General features: G+C 43.5%; 1 protein-coding gene across 3 annotated transcripts in view; it reads left to right on the top strand.

Moving 5' to 3' along the window:
• Window positions 1–2558: 2558 nt before the first annotated feature.
• SOCS5 (suppressor of cytokine signaling 5) overlaps window positions 2559–24138 on the top strand; it is a 55141-nt gene continuing 33561 nt past the window's right edge. The window contains exon 1 of one of the 3 annotated variants that reach the window (XM_058667987.1): window positions 2559–2730. The gene's annotated coding sequence lies outside the window, so the exon portion shown is untranslated. Of the gene's footprint in view, window positions 2731–2874; window positions 3054–3145; window positions 3475–24138 lie in introns of those variants that run through there. The other 2 variants (XM_004582788.3, XM_058667986.1) reach the window with 2 other exon arrangements.

Here is a 24138-nt window from a genome sequence, read left to right as displayed (position 1 = left end):
AGGGGGGTGCAGATTAAGTCAGAAAGCACAGGTGAACATGCCAAGTATAGTACCGAGCAGCCGCTAATAAATGGCAGACTTCCTGTCAACCATGACAGCGCCTTTTGAATTATTTAGCCTATAAATTTCTTGAAAGCAAAAGGGTTCTTTCTTATGCTTTGTATTCACATCCTAATACAATGTCATATATCCTCTGGAGACACTGTGGAATGATGCTTAAGAAGCAGGTCAAGGATAAAGCTGGACAAAATTTATGGGACAAATATGTAAATGAAGAGGTCATTCCGGGGAGAGGGAAAAAAAGAAATCCAATTCAGAGGTGGTGGCAAAGGTCTTTTCCTTATTTCCTCTTTCCATAAATTTAAAATTTTATCTTTCTGAACAGAGGGAACAGAAAGTCTCATCCTGATGAATGTGGAGCTGCAAGACTATGTGCCAATACACCTGGTATTGATTCATGCCAGCTGGGAGAGGAGCTTGGCTTCTCAGTGTTTTACTACTGTGGTTTCCTGGGCTGGGCAGCTGGGTGCCTAATAATGATTTTAAAAAACCATAATAATACTTCATAATACATACTGCCCTTTGCCAGAACTTGGATTTAATTACAATGACGATGACGGGACTGGCAACATCCAACTCCCCACTGGGGTGCAATACCCAAGGGCCTGGAAATTCAAAGTGACATGGCAAGTATAACCTGCTGCAAGGCCTTATCCTGGCAACTCACTCAGCATCCCCTGGAGGTGAAGCTCATCACCAGAAGTAAAGAGGAATTTTAAATGGCCCACACATTTTTGATCCTTTTATGAAGCAACGACTGCTGCAAGTGGCGCAGAGCATCAGGGAGCCCCCAAGGCCTGCAAGGGACTGAACCAGGTAATCTCATTCCTGACCCTGTCCCCTGCCTCGAGGTACCAAGGCATCTTTACACTCAGACTGGCTTTATACTCAGACCTTCTGGCTCTGTTTGGGCAGGAGGATCTTGGGGGACAGCATGTTTCAGGCATCAGGGCACCCACCAATTCCCTCAACACTCATTCTGCAAACACCTATTCTGACTCATCACCCTGGAGGGGCACTGTGTTGTATAACAGACGACACCTGATCTTAAAGAGCTTATCATCCAGCTGCAGGATCTGTATTCAGGCAGTTGTATAATACAAGAAAAGAAAGATCTAGGAAAGTCCTCGCAGATGAATGAAGACGATTACCATGCTGGGCCCCACCAACCCTCAATTCTATTACTAATCTACTCACCATCTGCCTCACCCTTTCAGGATCCTTGGCGGTTTTGTTCACCCTGAGATCGCGAGCACCTCAAAACAATGCCTGACACATTCGGCAAGTAACCAGCCTAAAGAATAAATGATGCAAGTGAGGCAGTGGCGGTAGACAAGGAGAAGCATGAGCATTCAGCAAATACAAGTATCATCAATACAGCCCAGGTAGAAGGGTAGATACAAGAGCACTGGAGTGGCACTGGAGACTACTCCCAGGTCCTCAGGTTAGGTAATTGAGTGCATGGATGGGGTATTGTCACAGAAGACCAAGCACACTGCTTCTCCAGTAGGTTTGATGGGCTTCCAACTTGCACATGTCATATTGGACTGCAAAGAGTGGATGTCCAAAAGCACCAGTCTGCAGAGCTGGACCTCACTGCCTGCCTGCTCAGCTGTTAGAATGTCCTGCTTGCGCAGGACTATGTACCTTCTGGGGAGAGGTCAGATACTGTAATTGTCTTACAGATCGGATGGAGAACTGGAGGACAAAACCACCTAAGGGCACAGGGTGGCCAGGGAAAGCAGGGAGAGCGGTGTGCTAAGGGGAGAAGTCTTCAAGGAGGCTGATAAAATTGGCCCTCTCACTGGGTCCTGTGGTACAGTGATTTAGCGAGAATAAAGTAACCTCTACTGTAAATACAGGATGAGGGTCTCAGAGGTGCTTCTGGGGTTACCTCCTTAAGGTTGCACGTGTTGGCACACCATCATGGGTAGGTTCAGCTCTGACGGTGGGGCGACAGAAATGGCAACAGTTCTAAAGGTATCCTCCACTAAGCTTCCCTATGCCATTTCTCGGGCCAGGGCCCTTCCATACAGAGTACAGCCAAAAAGAGGGAGATAGAATATCCTTCCCACTGATTTCTGAGTCATGTCTGAAGCGGATGGAAGTTAGAAGGGACTTGAATTAGATGAGGTGCCTGGATTCCCGTGGATCTTGGAATGAAGTGACTGGATGGCTCCATGCTAGCAGGAGCTAGGAAGACTCATTCACATTTTCCTACCCGACACTCACGCATTCCATTCAGCGTTTTGCTCTCCTTTTCCTTAATGCTGTGGAAACCAGGGACGAAAATTTCTTTAACCCACCTCACACTAACCTTCCACCGCTGGCCCTTCTCCTACCACGTGACCCTCCTCAACCCCGTGATTCGCTGCCACCGACCCCCTCCTCAGGCTGCAGCCCGCTTTGCCCCGCCCCTGGGCCACGTGACCGCATCTCTCCCACCTGACTGGCTCCTCCCTTTCACCGGGCCGGACTCTGTCGCCGTCGCAGCTGCCCGACTCCAAAATGGCAGCTGCGCACCGCGAGCACCCGAGCGGCTGGACCTGCCTGACTCCCGGGCCGCCCCAATCTCGCTCCCTGCCTCCCTCCTTCGGCCTTCACCTACCCGCCTCCGGATTGGCCGCTGGAAATCCCGCCCCTCCAAGGCCCCGCCTGCTATTGGTCACGGTAGGCTGCCCTTCAGAGAGGCGTGCCCCCGCCCGCCCCCCGCCCCGGGAGGTATTTTCCATTCCGGTGGGGGTTGGGGGGAGGGGGGAGGGGAAGAGGGTGAAGAAGGGGGAGGCGGCCGGGGAAGGGGGTGGGGGCCTGGCGGGGGCATCCGGCGAAGCTGGGGTCCCCGGGCTTCGTCCGGAGGAAGCGAAGCTGGGCCGCCAGAGGGGACGGGACGCGCTGGCGGGCGGACTCGCCCTGTCGGTGGTGACTGCGCCGTCCGGGCCCGTCCTGCCTGGCCGCAGGTGCCCTGGATGAGGCCGCCCCGCGCGCCGCGACCGGTGAGTATCCCCGCAGTCGCGTCCGGCTGGCCGCCCGTAGCGGCGCCTTTCAGTCCCCCTTCGGTCAGCGCCTCTCCGTCCCCCTTCGGCACAGTCCGCCTTCGGTCAGCGCTGCCTCGGCAGTCCGGGCAGGCGGCAGCACCAGCCCTCGGGCCGGGATGAGCTGACCGGGGAGAGGACGGCGAGCCCGGGCCGTGCGCCCGTGCAGCCCACGCCGCGCGCAGTGAGAGCTTGCGTTCAGCCGACTCTCAGTGCATTTCCGTGGAACTGCTTGTCTGGTTGACGAAACCTAGGGCACCTGAGGGAAAGGGGGGTCGTCTCAGGCTATGCGGAGGGCGTTCGAGATCCTGGTCGCGGGGAGGCGACTGGGCACAAGCAACAGCAATAAAGGGGTGACGGACCGGCCAAATCACTTGGGGTTGTAAGTCCCCAATGGGGGAGGGGGGTCAAGGTCGCCGTGAAAAATTATTGGGGGGAAGGGGAAATAAGGAAGGGAACCGGAAAGCATGGATGGGGAAGCGACTTGTTCACCTTGGGGGGTGGGGGGCTTAGCCGGAGCTAGTTAGGGTTGTGGGGGCGGCCGCTGAGAGGAGCCCGCTGCAACTCCTGGGACTCCTAAGATTATTTGGCCCCGGGGTTTCCGCTGTCCCAGTGGCTGGAGAGGGGAGGCAGTTGCAGGTAAAGAGGGATGCTCCGAGGTAGTCTAAGTCCTCCTTTGGTTCTGAACTTTAGCTTGGAGATGGTTGGGCGTCGGGAGGAGGAGGTTTTAACGTTTGTCTTTGGCATTTAAGCCAAAAAAAGTAGCTTGCTACTGGACTCTGTCAGTGGTCCTTCTCTTCAACATGCATATATATGTTCGATGGTGTTTTTTTTCTTTTAATCGGTTATCGATTATGCTGGGAACCCTCGTGAGTACATACTGAGATTCTTGTAGCAACCTCTTCATCTATAGTGATGTCCCAACTTCTTCCCGTTGAACGTTTAGACTGGACCGGGCGATTGTAATTTATTACTGATTTGTTCTAGAAGATGAAGAAGTAATTCACATGCTTTCTCTTCCTTTTGCCTCTTTACAAGGTCATGCAAGATTGAACTGTAATACTATAGAAGCTTTCAAATCTTTTAACTTTAGGGCACTGAATGGGGAAGGAGATGTTGGTAAGCTGAGCTCTAGGAAGCCACACTGAAATCAGGTTTAGTTTTCTGATAGTTTGGGATCTGGACGTTGGGTGCAGTCATGTATTTACATAACACTCTAGAGGATGGATCAGGTACCTAGAAAACCACCAGTTTGCCAGTGGTCTGGTCTTACGAGGACCCCGGGGTCTGCCTTTGTGGCTGTGGGTGGGGGTCTTGATCTCATTGCACTCTGAAACATAAGCTAAGGATTACACAGCTAGATCTTTTATCTTGTTAACATTTTCTTGGTCATGTATGGTACTAATCTCTCAAATTTGTTGAGTAATTTACAAAACAAAAAGCCTGTTTGATTGGAGAGTACTTGAAGATATTTTAGAAGAATGTGTGGATCATATCCTGCCCTTCAGTGCATTAATCAGAGAAAACATTATTTCAGAAGGTTGTTAATGTTTTCAGTTGGCGCCTTCTCAGTTCTTGAACAGCTAACTAATTGTGAGTTGGTGGGGTTTTTTTGTTTGTTTGTTTTTTGTTTTTTTTCTTCCATTTCTGCCTACTGTCCTTGAATTTTACTATTTGTCCTTAAGGGAGAATGTACTGGCATACAAAACAGCCGCCTAAAATATTGAAACCTAACACCTTTTAACATTATAATGGCTTCTACATAAATCACCTTGATAATCATTCCAACAAACCAGTGGCCAGGAATGCTTTCCTCTCCCCTGTTGAGAGAGGGCTGTTTTCTCTTGTAGAAGTGAGAGAAAATAGAGCTTGCTGGCTGCGAAGTAGTGGTGATAACCAAGCAGCAGCGGGTGATGTGTGGGAGTCACCTTTCCTTCAGAGCTGGAAGAGTACCTCCTAGGGGAGCCCAGGGTCAACGCCAACTGAAGGAACTGAATGGCTGGTTACAGGGGGAGCCAGCATTGACAGGCAGGTCTCTGGACTCAAGTCCAAATTGTTTTCTGCTCTGTGATGTTCACATTGGTTATTTCTGCCAAACTGTACATGATTTTCAGATCATTTGTGATACCGGTCCCTTCTGAGGATGAAGAGCTTCGAGTTAACCATTTTTAGGCATAAAATGATGTAAAACTGGGTGGATTTAAAAGTTCAAAAGGATGTGCTGCCATATTCTTGGGAGTGCTAATTCCCTCACATTGGAATAAGACAGACAGCTAAAATGTTGGACAAACATCTTAGGGTTGGTCTGTAGTCTGTAACTTTTATATTAAAATTAATTGTTTTAAGGATCTTCAGAATTCAAAAGGCCCTTATTTTCCAACTGAATTATAAAGAATTATTTCCAGTTAAGTATGAGGGTTTTGTTAAATTGAGTTTTAGTATGCTTAGGCAGTAATAGAATTACATGATAATGGTGAAAATAATTTCTGTTAAGTTATAGCAAAGAAAGACAATGTTTTTATCTCAGTCAATATGGACCCAGCCAAGGGCTTTAGCCCCCAAGTCTCTTGAGTTTCCTCATCTGAAAAATGAGGAGACTTATTACCATGGTGGTGAAGACCAGCTACCCAGCACCGGTAGGGGCATGGTGGACATTGCACATTATTCTCTGTGTTGGTGTGAGCAGGTATCCCTGTGGGCTTCCTTGCTGAATGCATTCGTCTTGCAGCAGTCTGCCTATGGGGACAGTCACTACAAATGCGCTCTTGGGCTTCGTTGGCGTTTTGCTTGCACTGGACCATCATGGAGCTGCACATCATGTTAGCAGACCGGGTCTGCTTTTCTGAACGCTGTGACAATTTCAGATATCTATATCAAAGTGTGCTTCTTTGGGGTATTTTGCGATGGCTATTCAGAGGGGCTTCAGACATAGGAATAGCTCTGAAAAGCCATCCTTGTCCAGGGAAAATTTTCCTCTCTAGAGGAAATCTGTGTTTGTGAAGTAAACAGCAGATGTACACAGGCTTTGTTTGAGCTCCCTTATCTGCCTCATCTTCACCTGAGAGTGACCATGTGGACATCCCTACTCAGAGTGCAGTGGGGTCTCACATGTCTTCTGAGGGCTATTACCTGAGAGACTGTATAGTGAGGCAAAACTTGCCTTCCCTTACTCAGCACCCCAAGCTCCTGTTCCTTTCTGTAGCTTATAATGCAATTTAAGCTTTAACCACATGACTGTTTTTAGAGTTCCATATTTTGTATAGCGCCCATGTACTTGCACATAAGAAGTGTATATGTCTTTTCTCTTGCTAATCTGTTTTCAGTTTATTTTATAGACTTGGATATTGAATTGAACTCAAGGAGGGAACCTTTCCCTTCTGCAGTGTCACTGGGAGACCCTTGTTGCAGTTTCATTATTCTAGAGCCAAGTGAATAATTGATTTGAATAAGTTATACATGGGGAAAAAAGGCTAGTTATATGCAGATATTCTAGTGAAAAATACAGTAAGTTCTAGAGATCTACAAGGTAATCTTTTTTTTAAGTTTCTAATTAAAAAAATTTTTTTGTTTGTTTTATGCCACATTTAATAGGCATTGGATCTCCTTTCCCCTCCCCAAGTTTCCTCCCCTCCCCATTGTTCTCCCCTCCAGTCTTACAATAGGGCAAGATAATCTTAAACGAGGAAGTCCGCAATTTAGAAGGTCTGTTTTGGTTGCAGCTCTTCCACTAATAGAACTAAGAGAAAAATCATTGAACTTTTATTTTTTTATTATATCCATATGTATTTGTTTTCAAGATCCATTCATTTTCATTGGAAAGTCAGACACACAGAGAAAAGGAGACAGAGAAAGATATTCCATCCACTAGTTGACTCTCCAAGTGGCCACAGCCCCGGAGCTGAACCATTCTGAAGCCAGGAGTCAGTAAGCTTCTTGGTCTCCTATGCGGGTGCAGGGTCTCAAGCTTTGGGCCACCCTCTACTGCTTTCCTGGACTGTATGCAGGGAGCTGGATAAGAAGTGGAACAACTGGGACACAGACTGGTGCCCACATGGGATTCTGGGCGTGCAAAGAGAGGACTCAGCCAGTAGGACATTGCACCAGGCCCTACATCTATATTTTGATAACGTCATTAAACTGTTAAGTTTTAGTGATAAAATTCATATAATTCAAATTTTCTAACATTCAATTGTTTATTTTTTAAAAGACCCATCTATTTTTTCTTGAACATTAGAGTTACAGAAAGAGAGGGAGATAGGAAGAGAGAGATCCTCCCTCTGCTGGTTCACTCCCCGAATGGCCACAATGACCAGAGCTGAGCCAAAGCCGGAAGCCCCCTCCAGATCTCCCACAGGGCCACAGGGGCCTATGGTCTCAGGGGCCTATGGCTTTAGGCCATCCTTTTCAGGCCTCCAGCCAGGAGCTAGATCAGAAGTGGAGCACCTGGGACTTGAACCAATGCCCATATGGGACACCAGCACTGTGGGTAGAGGATCAGCTTACTATGCCACCACTCCAGCTCCCATACAGTTATTTGATAACTCCGGTCCTGCTAGTGATGACCATGTAATATATAAGATCGGTTTTTAATTTACTGATTTATTTCAAAGGCAGGACAACAGAAAAAAGGAGACAGAGATCTTCGTCACCAGTTTATTCCCCAAATGGCCACAAGAGCCAGGTCTGGGGCAGGCTGAAGCTAGGAACCAGGAACTCCTTCCTGATTTCACAAGGGTGGCAGGACGCAAGTACTTGAGCCATCTTTCCCTCTCCCAGATGTATTAACAGGGAGCTGAATTAAAAACGGAGCATCCAGGACTGGCACTCTGCTTTGGGGTGCCGCTGTTTTAAGTGGCGACTTACAGTGTCAAAGTTGCCAAGCCTCCCCCCCACCGTTTCATTTTCTTCTCTTTTTTTCATTCACAGCAGACACAGCTTCCATCTATTGACTCACTTCTCAGATCCCCATAATCACTGGGGCTGAGCTATGGCTAGTACGTGAGAATTCAGTCCAGGGCTCCCATTGGGTGGTAGGAACCCAAGTACTTGGAGCCATTATTGCTGTCTCCCAGGGTCTGTGTTTCTAGAGTCAGAAACTGAAGCTGGGAGTTGGACCCAGGCACTCCATCGTGGTACACAGGCATCTTTTACCACTGGGCCAAAACCTATTCCTAACAGTGCTTTTGGTGGAGGCAATTTGAGGTTAATGATCTCAGAGTCTTGGTCAGTTGTGTAATACTTAGACAATGGTGGATTTGGGGGAGGTATTTGCTTTTGTATTCTCAGCTTGTATAGTAGCTTTTTGTGTGTGTGTGACTGCTATAGTAGCTCTCCTTCCATGTGTAGGCATCAATGTTTGAGTCTCATATCTCTTTGTGGTCTTTTGCAATGTCTTGGCCTTGTGTCATCACGCATGGCTTACCTGTCACTCAGGAGCTTTAACAGTTATTTTGTTTATTTGAAGAGAGAGAGAAAAAGAAAGATCTTCCATCTGCTGGTTCAATCCCCAAATGGCTGCAACAGCCAGGTCTGGACAGGACAAAGCCAGGAACTCCATCTCGGTCTCCCACATGGATGTCAGGGGCCTAGGTACTTGGATCGTCTTCAACTGTCTTCTCTTGGCACATTGATAGCGAGCTAGGTTAGACATAGGAGTAAATGGGGCTCAAATTGGTGTTATGAAATAGTGTGCTGGTGTTACAAACAGTGGTTTAACCCACTGTACCACAGAACTTCCCCAGGACTTACCATTAACTTCATTTTTAAATGTGTCTCACATAGTTTCTTTTAATTGCCCTTATTTTTAGAGTTTTGTTCAAGTTAAATGTGTTTTGTAGCTGAGGGATTAAAATTAGAAACTAGTTTTAGCTCAAAAGTATTTTTATTATGGCAGTAAGAGTTTTGCTGTTTTACATTTCAGACAGGTATGTTTCTGGTGGAACTTCAGATGTCAAATACGTGGCACTAACAAAGAGATACTAGTAGAACTAAGAGTGACATGGAACCATCAGAAGTTTGTGTAGTTGATTTTTTTCACCAAAAAATTGATTTTGACTAAAAAGTGATCAGTTCTTTTGATGAACTGTTAAAAGGATTATATAATTGTTATACTTTGTTGGACACTTCTGAATTTTGTACAGTGCAGACACGTAAGTCATTTTATAAGATCTGTTATAATTATGTTAATAAGTAATTTAGTTATGGTTTTCGGGAACATTGGGGATACAGTATTATGTAAATATAATCATCTATTACTCATTTTTAAATTAGATTGGAGTTTTCTTTCTTTATTTAAAATAGTAATGACAGTTGTAAGTTGCCATTTAGGGTCTGTGGTCTCAGTAGATAGAAAAGTCCATGCAGATTGCTTTTTTTTTTTTATTGGAAAGTCAGATATACAGAGAGGAGGAGAGACAGAGAGGAAGATCTTCCTTCCGATGGTTCACTCCCCAAGTGGCCGCAATAGCTGGAGCTGAGCCAATCTGAAGCCAGGAGCCAGGAATCTCTTCCTGGTCTCCCATGTGGATACAGGATCCCAAGGCTTTAGGCTGTCCTTGACTGCTTTCCCAGTCCACAAGCAGGGAGCTGGATGGGAAGTTGAGCCACCGGGATTAGAATCGGTGACAATATGGGATCCTGGGGCTTGCAAGATGAAGACGTTAACCACTGTGCTATAGCGCCGGGTCCGGCAGACTGCTTCTTTAACTTCTAGGTGGCTGTTAAAGCATGAAGGAAGAAAATATGAATTGTTGCCCAATCCAACTTAATAATAATATTCTTCATCTGCCTTTGCCAGCTATCCTGCTTAGGGAAGAATAGAGTTTTTGAATTAGGTGACAGCAGTGGTGATCTTGAAAGGGTAGTTAGACTGAATTGTTTTTTCGTTTAAGATTTGTTGATTGTTGAAAGGGCAGAGTAACAGATGGGGAGATGGAGAAAGATCTTCCATCCACTTGCTGACTTCTGAAATGCCTGTGAAAGCCCAGGTAAGGCGAAGCAAAAACCAGGAGCCAGGAACTCCATCTGGGTCTCCATGTGGATGGCAGGGACCCAGACACTTGGGTTGTCACTCACTGCCTGGACCAGAGGCACAAAGCATTTGAAACTCGCGTGGGCATTCTGCCGTGGGATGTCCCAAGCAGCACTTGGCATGCTGTGCTGTAGTCCTGGCCCTTGTATTTTGTCTCATGTATGTACACAGGCAGTTGGCCTGGTGTTTCTGAGGATTCAAGCATCCATGGATCTAAAACATTTGGGGGAAAAATGTGCCTGCCCTTAGCTCATGTAGAGTTTTGTTTTCTTCTCATACTCCAAACAATACAGCATAGCAACTAGTCACAAGGCATTCACGTTGCGTTAGGGGAGTATGGGCAACTGGAGATGATCAGTGTGGGAATTGTGTGCTAGCACTGGGCCATTTTATGTCGGGGATTTGTGCATCTGCAGGTTTGATGTCCACAGAGGTCCTGAAGCATGTCGCACAAAACTGAAGGACGCCTGGGTACTCTTAACATTAAAAGTTGAATTCACCAATCAGAAACGCAATCTTAGAAGTGTCCACACATTTTTTAAGGGTTAATTTATGCATGCAGACAAAAGGGAGCTGGTTTTCTTCATTATTTGCCCTTTGGGTTTGGCTACTGTGTGAGACAGTAGACCACTACCCTTCAGGTGATCAGTGCTGGGACAAGTCTTATTTATTTTTATAAATGACTTAAAAAGATAGACTGGCAGTGAAAGTTGCCAGATTTGCAGCTGACTCTGCGCTGTTCCAGGTAGTTAAAAGCGAAGCAAATAAGGAGAGCTGCAGCAGCATCCTTTGATGCGTTGTCATGTGACATAGAAAAAGAGAATGCATTTAGGAGAAGATTTTCCAAATTATATTTTTAGGACCTGGGTTGTGACCCAGGAAGGAAATCCAGAAGTTATATAGATGACTTCCTTGAAGGCATTCATTGTAGTAGTTGCTGGGCCAGCAAGTCCAAGAATATGTTGAATGTTGTTGAGTCTGGCTCTAAAACCAAAAATGATATTAAGTATAAAAAGTCGTCATGGAAGAGGTTACCATTTGTTGACTGTTACGTTCAGGCTAAGTGATTTACAGCCCTTTTAATTGAATGCACTGATTCTGAAAGATCTGTGGCCTTATCCACTTTTACAGCAGAGGAAGTTTGACACAAAGTTGAATGGGTGTTCCCCCGCGAGCCAGTCTGTATTGGAGTTGGAACTAAGACTTTCATCTTCTGATTATTAATCCTGAGCATTTCCCACAATGTTAGGAAGTATCTCTTAAAACTTGTAATGGTTTAATTTAGGGTTTATAAAGTACCACTCAGAGTTGCTGTGGTCAGACTGGAATGTCATTACCCACAAGGATGGTCTCTAATACTTTGAATGGATTTAGAGACATTCCTTAAATTCTTGATTTTTAAAGGCCGGCTAGAGAGGTATTGGTATACTGTTTTTGCCCATTAAGATTGGTAAATCAGTTCTGGCTACTCATGAAACATTTTTCCACCTTGAATTTATAAAAATGCTGATTCATTAATAGTCACTAATAAAAGGTAACAATGAATAGGGGAAGATGGTTGAGTGGAAAACTCACCAGAGTAGGAGTTTGGAGATCTGAATGCTTCTTGGTATATGAAGTGGTAATGTGAAAAACATTGCAGTAGTATTAGAACAAGCAGAATATTCTTGCTGTGGGAGTGCAGGAGGCTTCAACTGTGTCTTGAAGAGCTGAAGAGGGGTTTTGGAGGCCGAGGCAAAGGGGCCAGAAACATACTACATGAGTCACTGCACTTTTTAGAACTGCAGTTTCATAACTGAGATATATAAAACAAAGCAGCAAGGGCACCATTCCTATATATAAATTTTATGTATACATACTGCTAATTAATGCTGTGTATTCTATGGATGCACATACACACATAATTGTATTGACTGTTTTTTGGAATCCCAAGAATGAGCTTGTAAAGACCAAGTAGGTATATGTGACAGTGACTTGTAGATGTTAAATGCTGTACAAGTGAGAGTGATGGAGGCACATGGACGTTCTGATGAGTAGTGACACAGAGAGTTCAGTAAACACGGAGGTGGTGGAAGAGAAAGGAACAGCAAAAGTGAGGGAAGATGTGTGAAAGAGGAAGATGGAATTATTCCAAAAGATAGGGAAGAAGTTGTGGAAGAGTTTGTGCCTTAATTGCTGTGAGGAGGAAATTCAGCAGGCAGCGGATACATTTTATTCACGCTTCGCCTTGGTCTGCCCTGACCCTGTTAATAAGGCTGTACAAATAAGCTGGCCTAGAGTGGGCCGTATTGTCTGATTGTTTCTTCACTCATTACCTCTGCACAGCTTTAGCTGATGCCTTGAAATGGTGTACGAGGGCTCATAATAGTGAAATAAGCTGGACAGAGTTTCTATTTATTCTAGATTATTGCAAATGAAAGGGCATTGTGTCTGAGGAGAAGGGAGGGATTTAATCTTCAAGTGGATGTAAAAGAAAATTAGGAAATCAGGCAGAAGAAGGTTTGAATGGGGACAAAATGCCAGACATCCTACAAGTTTGGATGTTCATTTTGTTTTTGGAGTTGGGGAAGCGATGCAGACAGCTCTGTGTTTTAGAATTGTTTACAGCAGTAATAATAATCCACAGGAGAATAAATTGGACATATATTCATCAAATAATTATTGAGCAAATACTACAGAGACAAGGTGAATAAATGAGGCAGTTCTCTCTGGCTTGTGACTTTTGGTGTGAGTTGATATATGAGGAATTTGTAATGGGGATGGAAATCACTGATTTCAGAGAGTTTGGAATTTTAAGTGCTGCAGACATGATTAGCATTTGGGGTGGTAGAAATTGAAGGTGAGTCTGAAGGTGACAGAAGCAGATTTGGGAGACCGAGAGCGCGGAGTTGGATTTAGTTGAGTAACGATGCTTTAAATAAGTAAACGACATGAACAAGATAACAGTTGGAAAGAGGGATCTTGTCAAGTTTAGTTTATGAGGCTTGGAAGGCATGTAGTTATAGTTCAAAATCATGGAACTAGACGAATCATAATCATTTCTAAATGTTAGTGCATTCACAACAAATCCAATGGCCATTAATACATTTGGCTCAAGAGCATAGACCTTTTAAACTACTTCCTTATTGTCCACTACCACCCAAAACTCCACACCTAGCTTCATGAAGAATATATAAGAATATTCACTGTTAGAAATTCAGAAAAATTTTGTTGCCCTTGAAACAGTGTGCCAGCTGAGATGTTGCTTCCTGCCTTGGGCACTCTGTCTAGCCCTCCCGAACAACATAGGAAATTCTTAGACAGTTGTCCTGTTCTTCCCTGAGCATTGCTTTTGGAATCCTTATTTGCTTGCTTGGGCTGATAAGCTAGCCTGAACAAATATTGACTTCTGAGGACTTTTTTTTACCCGGTTTAAAACCTAGATCCCTGAGGAACCAGCTCTTTACCTCTCTCCTTCAATCTGTTCCAGCTTAAGGCCCTGGCAACTCAAAAGAGAAAGGAAAAAAAACAAGAGGGCTGTAACTTTATGCTTCTTCCCCAGAGGTTCTACTCTCTAAAGGAGGGAAGGGAGTTAGTGAGTCATTAAGGTGAGATGTCCAGTCTCAGCAAAATAAATACATCCATTAGGAACGGATTCTTCAAATGCTGAGGGAATCCAGACAGAATCTGACTTAGGTGGTTTAGTATTAGGTGGAAAAGATGAGTTTTGGTTCAATTTTAAAGAAGGTAAAATGAAACGGTTGTGTAGAAAGAAAAGGTAGTGCCTTAAAAAGTAGAAATCACACCATTAAGAGATAGGGTCCCGGCAGCTCCACTTCCCATCCAGCTCCCTGCTTGTGGCCTGGGAAAGCAGTCGAGGACGGCCCAAAGCTTTGGGACCCTGCACCCGCGTGGGAGACCCGGAAGAGATTCCTGGTTCCCTGCATTGGATCGGCGCGCACCGGCCCGTTGCAGCTCACTTGGGGAGTGAATCATCGGACAGAAGATCTTCTCTGTCTTTCCTCCTCTCTGTATATCAGGCTTTCCAATAATAATAAATAAATCATTTAAAAAAAAGAGATAGGGAAAATAGGACCATTTAAGCAAAACAGTATGAAGAAAAAGCAGAAGATGTGAGCAGATTTCCTTATCTAAAGTATACAGTTAAAAAAATTTTTTTTTTAATTTATTTGAAAGACAGCTACAGAGAGAGAGGAGAGGGAGAAGGAGGGAGGGGTGAGATGGATTTCCCGTCTCCCCTGGTTCACTTCCCAAAGAACCTCAGTGACTGGGGCCAGATTGGGCCAGAGCCAAGAGCCAGAAGCTTATTCTTGGGTTCCCACATGGGTGTAGGGGCCCAAAGAGTTGAGCCACCTACAACTGCTTTCCCAGGCCTTTAGCAGGGACTGGCCAGCATCACAGGCAGAAGCTTAACCTACTATGCCACAATGCTGATCCCTAAAATGTACAGTTTGAGTTAGCATAAATGAGTAATTAGGGTAGGTTGAAGACTAAAGTTTAGAATTGGAATTCCTTGAAGATTCTAGGTAGAAAGTTGTGAACAGAGGACTACAGTAACAATCTAAATAGCTATTCAGCACTTAAATGACAGCTCTTATTGTTTTGTAATGTATATAGCACTGACTACTGAATTCATTATGAATCTGAATACTCTCTAACAGTGATCCTTAAGCTTTTCTGGGCCTGAGAATTGTATGGGACTCTTGTTTAAAATACAGATTTCCAGGCCCACATGCCTTTACCCATTCCTGAATTCTGGTTCAGTGAGTTAGCAGTGGGGCCTAAGTGATTCTGATAAATATAGCCCACAGGCTAAACTTTCTTCTAGGAGGTGGGCAGAGAGCAAGGAAGTATAATTCTAATTTTTAGATGTTGTTTCCTTTTATATATATATATTATAATATGTAATATAAAATATATATAAAGTATGTGTATAATTCACATATAGAAAAATACGCAGCTGATAAGATACAGTTCCATACTTGTATATCCTTGTAATTCACAGTTTCCATCATCCCAAAAGACCCTTTGTACCCCTTCCCACTCTGTCTTTGCTGTCTCTTCTCTCAGCCAAGGCCATTGTTGTTTCTTTCACCATAAGATTAACCGCCTGTCTAGGATTCCGTACAAATGGGATCGTGCAGTGTGTTCTCTTTTGTGTCTGGTTCCTTTTGATTAGTTTGATATTTTTGAGGTTTGCCCATGTTGTATGTGATAGTGCTTTGCTCCTTTTTGTTACAGACTAGTATTTCAAGAGTCTGTTTGCAGTTTGCAACTGTTATGGATAAAGCGGCTAAGAACTTTCTTGCACCAGTCTTTTTGTGACACAGGTTTCCTTTTGTCTTGAGTATCTCCAAGTGTGATTGCTGGATCGTAAGGTGTATGTGTGTTTTGCGTAAGGAACTTCCAGGACAATTTCCGAGATGATTTTGCCTTATAAGTTCCACTACTGATGTTATGACAGTTCTGGTTACTGCGTATCAGTTTGCTCCTTTGAGGGCATTGCATTGTGGTTTGAAATTTGCATTTTTTGGTGGTAACTGTCGAGCTCAGATGCCATCTGTGAATCTTTCTTCCTTTGTGAAATGTCTGTTTAGTTGCCAGTTTTAAAGGGTATTTTTTTCATGTTACTGCTATGTTTTGGGATTTATATACTTGTATATATTGAGTATGAGTTCTTTTTCATGTATGTGTGTCAGATTTTTCTCCCACTGTGTAACTTGATAAAGTGTTTTGTTACTGCTGTCTTTAGCATTAGTGTTTTCTGGATCCTGTCTAAGACTCTTACTGTTCACAGTTGTGAAGATACTCCTGTTCCCTTCCGGGTGCTTGATAGAAGTAGCTTTTATTTTTAGGTTTATGCATTATCTCAGTTTAAGTTATGTGTGTTGGAGTGACGTAATGGTTGAGGTTACAGATAGCCAGCTGTTCCAGTATAATGCAATAAGAAGACTTTCCTTTCCCAGTGAGTGTTGGTGTCTTCATCAACGATCATGTAAATCCATGTAGGTTTGTTTCTAATTCTATTCTCTTCAATGATCTCTATGTCTTTATACCAACATTATACTGTCTTAATTAACATGGTTTCATTAAGTCTCAAAATAAGGTGATGGGTAAGTACTCTTGTGTGGTACTTCTTTTTCAAAATTGTTTCGGCTTTTCCAAAAACACCTAGAGTATTGCGTAATTCTATATAAGTTTTAGTAGTACTTTATAAACATCTTTAAAAAGCCTGCTGAAATTTTTATTGGAGTTACATGAATCTATGAATTTAGAGAAAATTGACTTCCTTAATAACAGGATCTTTCTATGAACATGATATATCCCTACTTAGTTCGTTAACTTTTTGTCATATTTTATACTTTTTGGTTTTATAACAATTTTCTAAATTTTATGCCTAAGTATTTTTATGGTGATATACATGGTATTTAATTTTTCAGTAGTGGTGTGTTGCTCATCTATGGATTCAGTAAGGGATATTGGTTTATAGCTTTTTTCTGATGCATTAACTTACTATGTGTCTTGCTAAATAACAAAAAATAAGGAGGCAAGTAGGAAAAATATTGTTACTTCTTTGGGACTAGCAGAGCATTGTCTTGGGAATACACATTACATTATGAACCTGTTGTAAGAGGTTGAGTGTGAAGGAAGCTTGTTTTGTCTTTTAAGATTTTTTAAAATTTATTTTAAAGGCAGATTTTATATAGAGGTTTTTCCATTTGATGGTTCACTCCCCGACAGCTGCAGTGGCTAGAGCTGAGTCAGTCCAAAGCCAGGAGCCAGTAGCCCCCTCTGGATCTACCATGTGGGTGCAAGTGCCCAAGGATTTGAGCCATCCTCCATTGCTTTCCCAGATCATAAGCAGGAAGCTGGAGTGGAAGTGGATCAGCCACGACATGAACTGGTCCGCATATGGGATCTAAGTGCCACAGCTGGAGGACTAGCCTGCCTAGCCCCTGTAGTGGTGTTTCTTTCTTTCTTTTAAATCTTTTTTTAAGGAACATAAGGCAGATTACATCAGATATGTTGAAACAGTAATCTTTTGTCACAGTGATTAACAATAAGGGTGGAGGGTGGTGTTAATGTTCAGTTAACAGACAGTTGCTGGGCAGATGCCTGTGAGGCATGCTTTTTTTGCATAAGGTTGTGGTAGCCTCCATGTAATGTAGTTCTGGCAGTATTGTGATAATTACTAGCAGGCAACTAAATGTAGGAATGTTCCTTAGAGTCGTGCTGTGGTGTGGTAGGTTAGTTAAGTCCCTGCTTACGATGCTGGATTCCATATATGCACCAAATTATAGTCCTGAGTGGTCCATTTCCCTTCTAACTTCCTGCTAATTTATCTGGGAAGGCATCAGCAAATGGCTCTTTCCACTCATGTGAGAGACCCAGGTGGAATTCCTGCCTCTGGCTTCAGCCTGCCTCGGGCACAGGTGTTAAGGCCATTTGGGGAGTGAACCATGGAATGAAAGATCTTTCTCTCCCCTGCTCCTCCGACTCTGCCACTCTCTTGGTCATCCTGTCCTATGGACTCTCCCCCTCTATCTTTGACTCTTCCTCTATCACTCTGCCTTCCAGATAAATTAAGAATCTTTCTTCTTAACTGCTTGACTTTATTTTGGTTAGGATTGAGGCAAGAGACGATCTCGTTATCAGAGTCATACTAACTTTGTAAAGTGATTAATGACATGTTTCCATCAGATTTTGTGTCCTGTTTCAGGCTTGGCTAACAGTGCTGTTAGGTATATGTGCAAATAGTATTATTAAACCTTGATAAATTGGCCCCTCTGTCTTCACAAAATGTCTCTGTTGCAGTTTCCCTGTTCTCGGGCATGTGTATCTGATGCAAAGATTTCTCTTGCAGGCAGAAGACATAACAGGTTAAACTGCCCCATGCCACACCAGCATCCCATATAGGTACTGGTTCAAGTCCCAGCTGCTCAGTTTCCAATCTAGCTCCTTGCTGATGTGCCTGGGGAAGCAGATGAAGATATCCCAAGCACCTGGGCCTCTGCCACCCACATGGGAGTTCCAGGCTCCTGGCTTCCACATGGCCCAGCCCTGGCCTTTAGGGCCACCTGGGAAGTGAGCCCAGAAATGGAAGATTGTCTTTCCTTGTCTCTGTCTCTCCCTCTCTGTGTGGCCCTGCCTTGCAGTCTATTTACATCACTAAATGTAAAGTGAGTTTCTTGTTTTAGTCAGCTCTTTGCCAACACAATGAAATGCCTAGGAAAAGCTGTTTGTAAAGGAAAGAGATGATTTCAGCTTAGTTTGGAGGTGCACATTCAAAGATTAGGCAGGTCCCATTGGTTCTGCCATCTGGAGAGGCCAGGTGATGACAGTGATGGAGTGCTCATGGAGGAGTAATCACATGCTAAGCCAGGATGCAGAGGGAGAGAAGAGCTGGGCCCAACTTTCTCATGAGAACTGCTTTCCAAGAGTGTACCCACAATAACTGAAGCACCAGCTCCTGAACTGTATTGGATCACGTTGCCAATGTCCACGGATCCTTTGCTTAAGACTTCAGGAATTAAATGTCGCCATGAGTTTGTTCAAACTATAACAAACATGTAGCTTGGGTTCTGCTTTGTTTGGGAATCTCTGTTAATTGGTATGTTTGACCAGGGGTTGGTAAACCATGACCGAAAGTCCAATCAGGACTACCATCTATTTGTGTAAGTTTTGCTAGAATACAGCCATGCTCATGCCAAGCAGTGATTTTAGACTGGTTACATTGAATGTAATTATTGATGTAGTTGTATTAAAATGTGCTGTTTTCAGGGCTGGCACTGTGGCATAGTAGGCTAAACCTCTGCCTGCAGTGCTGACATCCCGAATGGGCGCGAGTTCATGTCCTGGCTATTCCACTTCCCATCGAGCTCTGTGATTGTGGCCTGGGAAAGCAGGCCCACAAAGAGGATGGCAAAAAGGCTTGGGACCCTGTGACCAAGTGCAGGAAGCTCCTGGCTCATGGCTTCTATTGATGAATACAGCAGAGGCATACCTCTACTGTGGGCTCCAAATTGCCCTCCACTAAAAGCTACTTGGGAATTGCCCTAGACAATTCAATAGAACAGGTATACCATAGTTGCTTTATCCAGTTCTCTTTCAGTGGGCACCTGGGTTGTTTCCATGTCTTTGCTATTATAGAATGTACTGCCTTAAATATAGGGTTACAGGGCACTTTCTCATATGCAGATTTCATTTCCTTTGGCTGTATTCCCAGACATAGGACAGCTGGGTCATAGGCAGATCAATTTTCAGTTCTTAGCACTTTCCATACTGGCTTTCATAGAATTGTACTAGCCTACACACCTCCCTGTTTAACAGTGAAGGAGTGTACCTTTCTCCCTACATCCAAGCCAGCAGGTGCTATAAGTTATTTTCAAAAAATAATGCCATTCATACTTCAATTTTCAGGTGGTTTCTAGAGATAACAGAAGGAAATTATTTTTAATGAAGGAAAAGTAATTCATAATCTCAAAACCCAGAGCTTATCATAGTTATCTCAACATCATTTCAGACATAATTATTGCACATATACTTATAGAAGTGTAGCTTAATCTTACAAATGGCTTTATATGATTCAGGCTTTTTAAGATTTTTTTTTTTTAATTTTCAGAGATATGTTCATTCCACAGCAATGTAAGTTGTTCAGCTGCGGGTGTTTCCTCAGTACAGTGACTGTTACTTCTTATGAGATTTCCCACCAAGCTTAGGAAACAAGATGATAAAGGTCCCAGTGTGATGGCCAGTGGATAAATCCTTGTCTTGCATATGTTAGCATCTCATATGAGCACCAGCTTGTGTCCCAGATCCTGCACTTCCCATCCAGCTTCCTGTTTGTGACCTGGGAAGACAGCAGCAGATGGCCCAAAGCTTTGGGACCCTGCACCCTCATGGGAGGTCCAGAAGAGACTCCTGGCTTCAGGTCAGCTCTGCTCCAGCATTTGCAGCTACTTGGGGAGTGAGGCAGCAGATGGAAGGTCTTTCTGTATCTCCTCTCTGTAAAGCTGCTTTTCTAAGAAAACAAATAAATCTTAAAAAAATATATATATATATAAATGATATTAACTACATCCACAGATTGATCTCTTTAAAAGAATCAAAAATTAGGAAATACCTACTGATGGTGAGAACCTACATTTCTTTCTAAAAGATATTTGACAATATCCAGAATCCTTAAAATGCTCATATCTTTTGCCCCCAAATTGCGTTTTCAGGATTTTATTAGAAGGAAGAGGGCCCAGCACGGTAGCCTAGCAGTTAAAGTTCTTGCCTTGAATGCGCCAGGATCCCATATGGGCACTGGTTCTAATTCCAGAAACCCCGCTTCCTATCCAGCTCCCTACCTGTGGCCTGGGAAAGCAGTTGAGGACGGCCCAAAGCCTTGGGACCCTGCACCCATGAGGGAGACCCGGAGGAGGTGTCTGGCTCCTGGCTTCGGATCAGCGCAGCACTGGCTTTTGTGGCTACTTGGCGAGTGAATGAACTGACCGAAGATCTTCCTCTCTGTCTCTCTTCCTCTCTGTATATCTGATTTTGCAATAAAAGTAAATAAATCTTAAAAAAAAAAGAAGGGATAAGAGATGCATACACATGTTGTCTGGTATTTACTTATTACAGTGGCATTTATAATGTTAAAAACTAGAAATGTCTTAAAATCATTAAATTTTGTTGAAGCTGTGTAATCATGTACCATAAAACTATTACAAATTGTGTTCTTTATCATTTTTGCTTAGTATACTGTTTATAATTTTTTAAATGTCATATTTAAAAATCCTGTTTTAGGATGTTAAGAATTGTGAAACAGTGCTCATAATATTTTAAATGAAAATAGTATGATGATACTTTTGAGTTTCTTTCTTTTTAAAATTATTATTTAAAAGGAAAAGAGAGGGAAAGAGAGACCTTCCATCCTCTGATTGACTCCTCAAGTTTCTGCAACAGCTTGGCTTGGGGCAGGCTGAAGCTGGGAGCTCAGAGCTCGATCCAGGTCTCCATGTGGATGGTAGGGACTCACATGTTTGTACTATCATTTGTCGCCTCATCAGCAGAAAGCTGGATGGAAAGCAGATACTTACTGGAGGCCCAGAATTCTGACATTGGGTGTAGACATTCAAGTGACAGCTTAACCAGTACCCCTATCACCCATACCTTAAATTTCTTAAGAAAAATCAATTTAGAAATACGGTATAAAATGGTGTACACTGATTTTGAGTAAAGTATGTTTGTTTTTTTAAAAAAATTTATTTATTTTTATTGGAAAGTCAGATATACAGAGAGGAGGAGAGACAGAGAGGAAGATCTTCCGTCCATTGATTCACTCCCCAAGTGGCAACAACGACCAGAGCTGAGTTGATCTAAAGCTAGAAGCCTGGAGCCTCTTCCAGGTCTCCCAGGCAGGTGCAGGGTTCCAAGGCTTTGGGCCATCCTCGACATCCCAGGGCACAAGCAGGGCACTGGATGGGAAGCAGGGCTGCTAGATTAGAACCAGCGCTCATATGGGATACCGAGCGAGGACTTTAGTCACTAGGTTATCATGCCAGGCCCAAATTATGTAATTTTTAAAATTTTTCAAAATTCTTTAATAAAATTTATAAAATACATCTTTGAGAATGATTTTCTTGGCTTGAGTGGATCTTTTTCACCTCCCAACAAAAATACAAAATCATCAGCACCCACACACATGTGCACTCAAAACTGCAGTAACACATTCTCTGTACGGAAAGAACTACACTAGATACAGTCTGAAGCGTCAGGAAAATCCCAGAGCGATTGCAGACACAGTGTTGCTTCCTTCGGAAGGATTTTTTTTTTTAACCATCTCATCCTTTTTAATACTTATCTCCAGTAAGAATGTACTCTGTTGCATACCATCCAAAGAACAGCATACTTGAGTTTTACTCCCCAAGTGGCTACAGTGGGCCAGCCTGGGCCAAGTTGAAGCCAGCAGCTAAGACCTCCATCTGTGTCCCCCCACATGGGTACAGGGGTCCAAGCATTTGGACCATCCTCTACTACTTTTCCAGGTATATCAGCAAGGAACTGATCAGAAGTGAAGCAATGAGTGGCCTGGCGCAATAGCCTAGCAACAAAAGTCCTAACCTTGCACACTCGGGATCTCATATGGGCGCCCGTTCTAATCCGGCAGCCCTGCTTCCTAATCAGCTCCTTGCTTGTAGCCTTGGAAAGCAGTCAAGGATGGCCCAAAGCCTTGGGACTCTGTACCTGCCTGGGAGACCTAGAAAAGGCTCCTGACTCCTGGCTTCGGATCAATGCAGCTCTGGCCATTGCGACTGCTTGGGGAATGAATCAATGGATGGAAGATCTTCCTCTCTGTCTCTCCTCCTCTCTGTATATCTGACTTTCCAATAAGAATAAAATAAATCTTTAAAAAAAAAAGTGAAGCAATGGGAACTCAAACTGGTCGCTATAAAGGATGCCAGCTGTGCAGGCAGTGACTTGATCTGATATGTCACAGCGTCAGCTCCAGTTTATCTTACCTTGATCGTGTCTTTTTTTTTTCTTTTTTGTGATTACTTTAGATTGAGCTTTACTGAGCATCATCTTATAAATTTAAAGAAATTTGTCCCTGTAATATATACACCCTTAGTTTTTCTTGAACTAAGGCAGTTTCCCATGTTTTAGTTGGAATTGTGTTTCCCACCAAGGACTTCTTTATGTACTTAAAACAATTTAATATTGCATTCTTTCTTTCCATTTTTTCACGCAGAGCTGATTTTCAAAGTTTTTGTTGTAGTGTCTCTACCACTGTTACTACCTTGCAGTTATTTCTTGCAGGTGTTGTTGTCCTTGTGTTAAAAAAAAATGAGAGTAAAACATCTTTGTTTTCTTGATAAAATCCTCTTTGCTGTCTCCATCCCTGGCATCTGAAGCATATGGACTGTGTGCTCTTTAGGAACTCATTGTGGTGACTCAGCATCACATATTTTGCTATATATAGAAGATGTTAGAAATCCAGAGCAGCAAGTTCATATTCAAGAGCAAAGGAGTGTTACACTTAATGGGCAAAGAACTAGACATGTCCTTCAGAGAGGCACCATTCACAGCCAACGTCAGTGAACAACTTCGAGTTAAATAGTCCAGTCTGATTCTCAGCATTTGTAGATCCAAAAACTCATGGTGGTAGGGCCAACTGATTTCATTGTTAGCAAATTTATTTAAAAAAAAAACTTAACAGAAAAAAATAGACCCAATTTTTAAGTTTATATTAAGAAATGGAGGTGCAGTTTAACCCCTGCTTTTTACTCCTGTATCCCGTATCGGAATGCCATTTGAGTCCCACCTGCCCTGCTTCCGCCCCCACCTTCCTGCTAATGTGCCTGGAAAAGTGATAGAGGGCCCAGGTGGCAGATGTTCCAGGTGCTTGAGCCTCTCCCATTTGGGAGATCCAAATGGAGTTCCTTCTGCTGGTTGTAACCTGACCAGATTCAACTATCAGGAACCAGCAGGTGAAAACACTCTCTGTCGGCTCTACCTTTCCAACAGTATCTAGCCATGGTAGTGGATAATCAAAGTCTTTCTTCCAGGGCTGTGCCTGTGGAAAGGATGTGAGTGATTATTGCGTCTGCTCATCCCAGCATTGCTGTCCTCAAGTCTTGAATCAGAAATGATTCTTCTTTTCCACCTTATTTCTAGGCTTGAAAAAGAGTTCTGTAGTTCTGGGCAAGTTAATTAACCACCTGTGCCTCCACTTTGCTTCATTGTTCAAAAAAAAGATTTATTTATTTTTATTGGAAAGGCACATTTATGGAATGAAGGAGAGACAAAGATCTTTCACCTGCTGGATTACTCCCCAAGTGACTGTAATTGCTGAAGCTGAGCCAATTGGAAGTCAGGAGCCGGGAGCTTCTACCAGGTCTCCCACATGGGTGCAGGGTTCCAAGGGCCTGGGCCATCCTCCACCAGGCCACGAACAGGGAGTTGGATCAGATGAGGAGCAGTAGGAACACAAACCAACACCCAATTTGGATTATTGGATGCTAGCGCTTA

The sequence above is a fragment of the Ochotona princeps genome, chromosome 8, assembly GCF_030435755.1.
Source record: "Ochotona princeps isolate mOchPri1 chromosome 8, mOchPri1.hap1, whole genome shotgun sequence".
NCBI lineage: Eukaryota > Metazoa > Chordata > Mammalia > Lagomorpha > Ochotonidae > Ochotona > Ochotona princeps.
Note: the sequence above shows the minus strand (reverse complement) of the source record. Positions and strands in the feature narration are given on the sequence as shown.